The sequence below is a fragment of the Pteropus vampyrus genome, unplaced genomic scaffold (assembly GCF_000151845.1).
Source record: "Pteropus vampyrus isolate Shadow unplaced genomic scaffold, Pvam_2.0 Scaffold22, whole genome shotgun sequence".
NCBI lineage: Eukaryota > Metazoa > Chordata > Mammalia > Chiroptera > Pteropodidae > Pteropus > Pteropus vampyrus.
In genome coordinates, this window is record NW_011888803.1 from 9288629 (window position 1) to 9297642 (window position 9014).

General features: G+C 32.3%; 1 protein-coding gene across 2 annotated transcripts in view; it reads left to right on the forward strand.

The window, feature by feature from the left end:
• Positions 1–9014, forward strand: part of HS2ST1 (heparan sulfate 2-O-sulfotransferase 1) — a 172121-nt gene that overhangs the window by 37099 nt on the left and 126008 nt on the right. The window lies entirely within an intron of this gene.

The window sequence follows — 9014 nt, forward strand, 5'->3', positions numbered from 1 at the left end:
ATGCTTAGAGTGAGTACCTGTCTTGGACCTGATACTATGTGAAATATTGTGTGTCCTTTATTCAGAGTTGTCCTATGCCAGTTTTATTTTTATTTAATCCTCACACCAATTCCGTTCCATTTGAGGGAAAGCGCAGGATAAGCTAACCTTAAGATGGATGTTCCTGGGAGAATGAACAGCATATACAGAGGGAAAGGGTTTGGAGAAGACAGGAGCATAGGCAGCAAAGGGCATCCCAAAAGGAGATCAATATATGTGAAGGTCAAGGAGAGAGAAAGAGTGTAGAATTATGAGTACTTCGTGATACTGGTATTAACCTATTTTTTAAACTAAAGTTCCATATTTAAACTGTTGAGATTTTTGCAAATTGTACTCTATCAAGGGAATGAAGTTCTGATTTTGTGAGTCTCAGTGGTTGTGTTTATTGTATACGAAACCTATGCAGACTTTTAAAATCTCTCTCTCTCTCTTTTTTTTTTTTTTTTTGGGTGGGAAGGCAGGAGGGAGAGAAATATTTCACTATGTATCTTTTAGTGTTAGAGTGCTGCAGTATAAAAGGTATCAGATATTGAAGGAAAATGCTTATGAGTTTGCTATTTAAAGCATAGTTTTCATTCTCGTATAGTTATACCAGTAATGAAATTTTCAAAATAGCTTTATTTAACCAGACTTGTATATTTGCCTATTGATCAGAATTGTGGTTTGTTTTTCCTACCACTTGTTCCAGGCACAATGTCCATATTCTTAAGATACCCAATGGCACTTATTTTCAATCAAAATAGTAAAGATATCGCTAAATTTAAAAAAATATTTAGCTATTAGAGATTTTCATTACCTATTGGTTTCTTCCAACTAATGCTTTTACTCTGGTATTATAATTTTTAGCATATTAAAATACAGATTCAATTAACAGTTTAACTGATCCTAGTTTTTCTAAATGTATTTTGTTCAGGAGAATTCTGCTCTAAATATGTGGGTGATTTAATTATGAAACATTTCTCAAAAATGTGTACTGTTTGATTATAGGATCATAGTGAGGATTAAATGAGGCTGTATATAAAGCAGCTGATCTAAAACTTGGTATATAGAAAGTTCTCAAATGATAGTTGTTACTCCTCTTACCATGTTATTATTTTTGAAAGCTGATTAAGTTTGTGTTGCATATATTTACATTTAAGTAGCAAACTATCTCCAAAAATGACAATAAAAATTTTTAAGTGACATTCTCTAAGCCTACACTGTCCAATACAGTACCACTAGCCACATGCGGTTATTTAAATTTAAATGAAAAATTCTGTTCCTTGGTGCTTCTAGCCACATTTCAAGTGTTCAATAGCTACATGTGGCTAGTAGCAACTGTTAATGATGTAGAAATTTTCATTGTTACGGAAAATTGTGTTGGACGGTACTATTCTAAGCTATAGTGGTTTTCAGTATTTATCCTCTAATTAGTAGAACTCTTTAGTCATGAAATTTTAAACCGAATCCCATATAAAAGGTAGTAAGATGCAGAGATGCTCTTCAGGATACCAAAGAATCACTCCTCTTAACCTTCCCATGGCCTTCAGAACTTAGGGCCTTTAGGTCCAAAGTTGGAAAATGGCCATTTACTTTTTTTTTTTCAAACCAGCTAATAAATGTAGAAGGAATTGCAGAAATAGAAAAATCTGTAATTAGAATAAGCACCACAGAAGACATTGAAACCATTGGGTAAGATCGTTGAGACAGGGTATGGAGAAATTTTGCTAGTTTATCCAAATGCTCAAATTTAACTCAATATTATAGGTTGATCAAATATTATATGTTTCTTGATGTGATCAACCAAAAAGAATAGTACAACTTCACTCTTGTAGGTACTTCTGTCAATTTTTCAAAAAAAAAAATGATAATTTAATGAAGAAACTATCAGACAAATTTAAATAGGAAACCTCCTACAATGCAATTAGCTTGGACCCTTAAAAAATATTGATATCACGAGAGACTAAGTAGATAGTCAGGGAAATTAAAGGAGACTAAAAGGACATGGCAATTAACTGTTGTGTGTTAGATCCTTTATCGGGTCTTGGATTGGAGGGTAAAACAGTTATAAAGGACATTATTTGAATGATTGAAGAAACAGAATGGAAAATGTTATATACTAGTACTACTACTGCTGCTGCTGTTGCTGCTACTACTAATTGATCCTCTGAGTGTGATAATTGTATTGTGACTATAAAGGAAAATACTCATGCACTTAGGTGGGTACAGGTTAACATGCAGGAGTCAAGTGTCATGATGCTGCAAGTAATTTTCAAATGGTTCAACCAAAAAGTGTGTGTGTGTGTGTATGTGTGTGTGTGTACAAAGAGAGAAAGCAAATGTGAAAAATGGTTAGCGATTGGTAAGTCTAGGTTTCTCGACCTTTTTGTAACGTCCTTTGTCACTCCCCTCCAAGAACTAATTTTGCCTCCACTGAAACTGAATGAGCTAGATGAAGGATGTAAGGGTTTTTGATATACTTTCAACCTGCTTTTAAGTTTGAAATTTTTCAAAATAAAAAGTTGGAGTAAAAGATGTGGCTTTTTATTCAGTGTGCTTAGTAGACAATTTTAGGAAATGCCCCTTCATCTTTCCTGCTTTATGATTAGGAATGGATTTAAGTTTCTATAGCCCTTTCAAGAGAAGGTGGTGTTGAGCTGAACCTCTGATAATGAGTTCTAAGTGGTTTAACCAACTAATAGGAAGACAGGCATTTCAGGCAAGGAAACAACATAAATGATGTTTTAGTAGATTATGTGTTTAAATATTTGTTTCAGCCAGAGTTTAATTGCAGTAGATTAGGTTCATTCTTTCCTTTTATGGCAAATTGAAATACATATGAGATATATTTCCATATCAGTTCTCTCAAGAGCAATTTCCACTGACATATGCTCTCAGTGTTTCAGCAGGTAAGAAACTACAGGTAGACACAATTAGGGATTGCCTGTTTCTGTCTTTTTAACAATATTTGTTGCAAATAATATTTGGTGAAGATTCTCAAGTGGGATTTTAAGACAAAAAGACATTTATTTGAGAATAATTTCTCCATGCACAATATGTGTTCATTGTTTATAGGCTTACTAAATTATTTAATTATGCATTCAAATAATTATAAATATCCTGTACAATATAAGGAACCAGTATGAATTTTATTCTTCTATTTAGGAAATTGATGAGAATTGACTGGTTAGTATTGGCTATGTCAAAATCCCTCAGTCTGTTTTCTTCTGCTTTCTTCTCTTGTATGTTGTAGGGCATTTTCAGGTCTCCTCTGTATCTCAGTGGAAAACAAAATAGATGAAAGAAGAAAAGAGTTTTAAGATTGGGATAAAATATAAATTATAGTAGAAAGTCAAGATTACAGGAACAGTTAGACCACATATGCTATCTTAGAGTCCTCAATCATTACCAAAGTTGAACTGATTTTTTTTTTTTATTATTGAGTTATAATTTACTCACAGTGAAATGTATAAATCTTAAGTGTATACAGCTTGATGAATTTGAGCTGGGAATTTGGTTCTGAGAGTTTCCTTCTGTCTAAGGCCAAAAATAAAATACACTAGTTCCTTGAAGGGAGCAAAACTTTTCCTGGTACATATTTCCGAAAGAGAGTTCTTGAATGGGGCTTCATATAAGGAGTATTGAATGAAAAGCTGAGGTGTAATTTATATTGGGGGTTAAGGGTAGGGAACTAAATAAATATTTTTTCTCCAAAAATAAAACCTAGAGTATATCAAGGAATGGTTGATCTGCATGTTCTTCAAATAAATGTTCTCTCTCTACATATATAAAACACATATTTATAAATTATATATGCATGCATATATGTACTTTAAGTCTCGTTGATAAAAACTGAGCAAAGAAAGGGCTTGAGCAGCAATTATTTTGGGTAATCAACTAGAAGACCTGTTGCTTTAAGGAATAAATATTCAAATGATAATTTACTTTTCTTAAAATTTAAGATTAAAAAAAGAAAATCTCCTTTGAGTCCAAGGCTGTTCCACAATCATAGGAAAGTAGGCGAATAGAGAATGTGTAGGTAAAGCAGGGTTTTTCTGAAGGAACAATTCTATGTCTGAGTCAGTGCTGAAAAGGAATCAGTCGAGTCCTCAAAGTTCTTTAAAACATAGCATGGCCTACATATTTTAATTGGAAGATAGTTTAAAACAGATATTCCCCGTTGGCCACTGTGGCTATAGAAAAATATCAGTAATGCTCCTATGAAAATCTGGTTTTGAGCAATGTGAACCTGCCCAAAAGGAACTGATGGTAAAAGGGACTTTTTTTCCCTTCAGATTATCTCCTTTTGATGCCTTTACTTCCAGTCAGTTTTTGTGATCTGACTTTTTGCTCTGTTCTCCTGACTTGTGATTTTTTTTAAAGGAAAATCTGTAGTTAGAAAGGATTGGTTTCTTTATAGAGTGTCACTAAGAAGATTTTGCCACCAGGAAAAATATCACCTTACTTTATGGTGCTTGGTGTGTCTCTGTTGTACATTATCCTACATTTAGGAAGATTTATATTGCTATATGGTTTTCTCTCTTTAGACTTTAAGTAACATTTTCTCCTTAATTACATACAGATCCTTGCGAATTGAATTTAAGGAATTAGGAAGTATAGTAGAACTTCTCTTCTCATTCCCAAATCTTTGGATGGTAAAAATACATTGTATTTAACATTGAAATTATTTACAGTTTTGTCATTTGAAATTACACATGGTAATGTGAAAAGATCTGCCACATTTTGCTCCTTATGTTAGGAAGGGGGCTATATTAACCTAAATTGGCAAGTGAGTGGGGATTCTAAATTATCAATATGTACAAAGTGAATTTTTAGGTAATGAGCAAATTTCTGAACTAGAGTCTAAATTTTTCGAATAAATTTTGTCATCTTAAAAAGCAATGGCAAGTTATTTAAAAATTTCTGACTTTTACTTAAGTTCTTTACATAGATTGTTATTTAACCTAGTAATTCAATCCTTAAACCATTTAAGGGAAAGTAATTAGTCATCTCATTTTACAGAGAAGGATACATGGCTTGCATAGGATAAATGACCCATAGTCACACATCTGGGAAATGATGGAATTAATATTTAAACCTGGACAATCTTACTCATAACCACTGTTTTTTCTTTTCAAAATGTATAAAGAGTATGTAACATGTTACCTCCCATCTCTCTCTCTTGTCTTTTTGCTTTCTAACCCCCAATTTTCTCTTGTTTTAATAATAATAATTAAATCTGGAAGAAATAGAAGTGTTGAATTAATTATCGTTGGATTAAAGCACTAACTCTACATATACTAGCTGTATGACCATGGTCAAGGTACTTGCTTTATTTGAACTCACTTTAAAAAAATTCTTGTAAGAAACTAAAAGGGAATTAATAACTCATAATTTTATTGAAAAGATTACAAAGATATGACTTTTAAAGTATTAGAACCATTGCTTAGAAGATACTGGGAGTTTATAATTAGGCAACTACTGTTGCCTCCACATTTCTACCTGAAAAGCTAAATGCTTTATTTTTTTAAATGTCCTTGATTCTACTAAACATTTAAGGAAAAAATATACCAATTCTCTACAATCTCTTCCAGAAACCAGAAGCCAAGGGAATACTTTCTTACTCGTTCTGTGAGGCCAGCAGTATTATAATACCAAAACAAAGACATTATAAGAAAGGACATCTACAGACTAATATCTCTTATGACTATAGCTGCAAAAATCCTCGAGAAAATATTGGCAAATTGAATAAAAAAATGTATAAAAAAATTATACACCATGACCAAGTGGGATTTATTACATGTCTGTAAGCCTGGTTCAGCATTTAAAAAAATAATATAATTTATTACTGTTAACAGGCTAATATGAAAAATCATATTAATAAATTCAGGAACAGCATTTGACAAAATTTAATACCTGTATATGATAAAAACTCAGGAAACTAAGAATAAAGGAAAATTCCTCAACCTGATGAAGAACATCTACAAAAAACCTACAGCTAACACCATACTTAATAGTGAAAAAGCTGGTGCATTCCTGTTAAGGTCAGGAACAAAGGCAATGATTTCCCCTCTGACTACTCCTATTCAACATCATCCTGGAAATTCTGGCTAATGCAATCGGACAAGAAGAGGAAATAAAAGATATGCAGATTGGAAAGGAATAAATAAAACTTTGTTTACAGATAGCATGATAATCTGTATAGAAAATCCCAAAGAATCAACAAAAAACCTTCTGGAACTAATAAGTGATTTTAGAGAGGTTGCAGGATATGAGGTTAATGTACTAAAGTCTGTTGCTTTCTTATATAGTGGCAGTAAATGATTGAAATTTAAGTATAGTGCTATTTATATTAACACAAAAATATGAAATAGGTATAACTCTAACAGTTGGAATTTGAAATCAAAAAGTGAACACCATTTACAGTTAGTACCTAAAATTTAAAATCCTTAGAATAAATATAACATTATATAAAAGATCTAAATGAGGAAAATGACAATTCTGATGAAAGAAAAATCAAAGATCTAAGAAAACATATTTTATGTTCGTGGATATGAAGACTCAATATAGTTTAGAAGTCATTTCTTCCCAACTTGATTTATAGATTTAGTGTAATCCCAATCTAAATCCTGGGAAGTTATTTTGTGGATACTGGCAAAGTGATTCTAAGATAATGTGGAGAGGTAAAAGACCCACAATAGTCAACACAGTTTGAAGGAGAAAGAGCAAAGTCAGAGGACTAACACTACTGGACTTCAAGACTTATTATAAAACTACAGTAATCAAGACATTGTGGTATCGGTAAAAGAATAAACAGAAAGATCAATGAAACAAAATAGAGTGTCCAGAAATAGACCTACATAAATATAGTCAACTGATCTTTGACCAAGGAGCTAAGGTAGTTAGGGGAAAAGGGTAGTCTTTTCAATATATGATGCCAGAACAACAGGACATCTTCATGCAAAAAGAGAATCTAGACACAGATCTTACATCTTACAAAAAAATACCTCAAAGTGGACCATAGACCTGAATCTTAAAACTGTAAAACTCCTAAAAGATGACATAGAAAACCTGGATTATCATCAGTTTACTGATGACTTTTTTAGACACAATGCCAAAAGCACAATCTATGAAACAAAAAAATTGATGTTGGACCTTGTTAAAATGAAAAACTAATGCTCTGTAAAGACACTATTAAAAGATTGGGGGAAAAAAAAGACTGGAAGAAAATCTTTGACAAAACATATGATAAAGAACTGGTACCCAAAACTCAACAATAAGAAAACAACCTAATTAAAAAACGAGCAAAGTATTTGAACGGACACCTCACCAAAGAAGATATACAGATGACAAATAAGCATATGAGAAGATGCTTAACATCATATGTCATCAGCAAATTGCAAATTAAAACAATAATGAGGTAGATACCATTATATACCTATTAGAATGGAGAAAATGTAAAACACTGACAACAAATGCTGGGGTGAGCAAATGGAACAATAGGAACTGTCATTCATTACTAGTGGGAATGCTACATGGTATAGCCATTTTGATGGGCACCAACAGTTTTTTACAAAATTAAATATACTTTTACCATATGATCCAGCAATTGCACTCTTTGGTATTTACCCCAAAGAGCTGAAAACTTACAGTCACACAAAACCTGCACGTGGATGTTTATAATAACTTTATTCATGATTACCAAAACCTAGAAGCAACCAAGATGTTCTTCATAGGTGAAAGGATAAATTGTGATACCTCTATACAATGAAGGAGTATTCTCCAGTAAAAAGAAATAAGCTATCAAAACCACGAGAAGACATGTAGGAACCTTAACTGCATAACATCTTAATTAAAAAAAATCTTCACTATACAAGCAATAGAACAAACTACGGGTACATCCAACAATGTAAATGAATCTTAAAAATATATTGTTGAATGTAAGAAAGCAAGGCTAAAGATTTTATGCAGTATGATGAAATTATACTATGTTGTTTAAGGATGGGTGCTTAGATGGTAAAACATAAAGCTAGGAAATAATTATTAAAAATCAGGATAATTTTATCTCTATCGAGAAGGGAGGAAACACTTGACAGGTTTCTGGGTTACTGGAAGAGTTCCATTTCCCATTTTGGTGGTTGGTTGTATAGATGTTCATTTTATAACTTTAAATTGTACATATAGGGTTTCTTGAAATATATTTTATTGAAGTAAAATTTACATAGCACACAATCGTACAATTCAGTGGTGTTTATGTATTAATAATGTGCAATCAACAGTTCTCTCTAGTTTCAAAGTTTTTTCATCACCTCATAAAAACACCCTATTTTCTTTAGGTGATCACTTTTCATTCCTCCCTTTCCCTCAGTCCCCTTGTAACCTTGAACCTGATTTTGCCTCTGGATTTACTCATTCAGAATATATCATATAAAAGGAATCATACAGTATGTGACCTTTTCTGTCTGACTTTTTAGCATAATGTTTTTGACATTTATCCAAATTGTCGCATATATCAGCACTTTGTTCCTTTTTATACCTGAATAACGTTCTGTTCTATGTTTATACCACAATTTGTTCATCCATTTATCCATTGAGGAATATCAGGGTTTCTGCCTTCCGGGAATTATGAATAATTCTGTTATAAATATTCTGTACACTTAGTTTTATGCACTGTAATATATGTAAGATATATGTCATAATGAAAAGAAGGAAAAAGATCTCATTGGGACCATATATATTATCTATTGTGCTAAATATTGAGAGATACAAAGATGAATTAAGCACAGTCCTTACTCCCAAGAAATTTAAACATAATTCAGTACGTGGAATTTTATTGTGGTATTACAAAAGCAGTAAACTTAGCAGTGCACATTTAATTTATTTATTTTATTTTTATTTTATTAACACCTACAGCACTTGGTATTCCTAGGTGGTCTCCCATCCGAGTACTAACCAGGCCTGACCCTGTTTAGCTTCCAAGATCAGACAAGATTGGG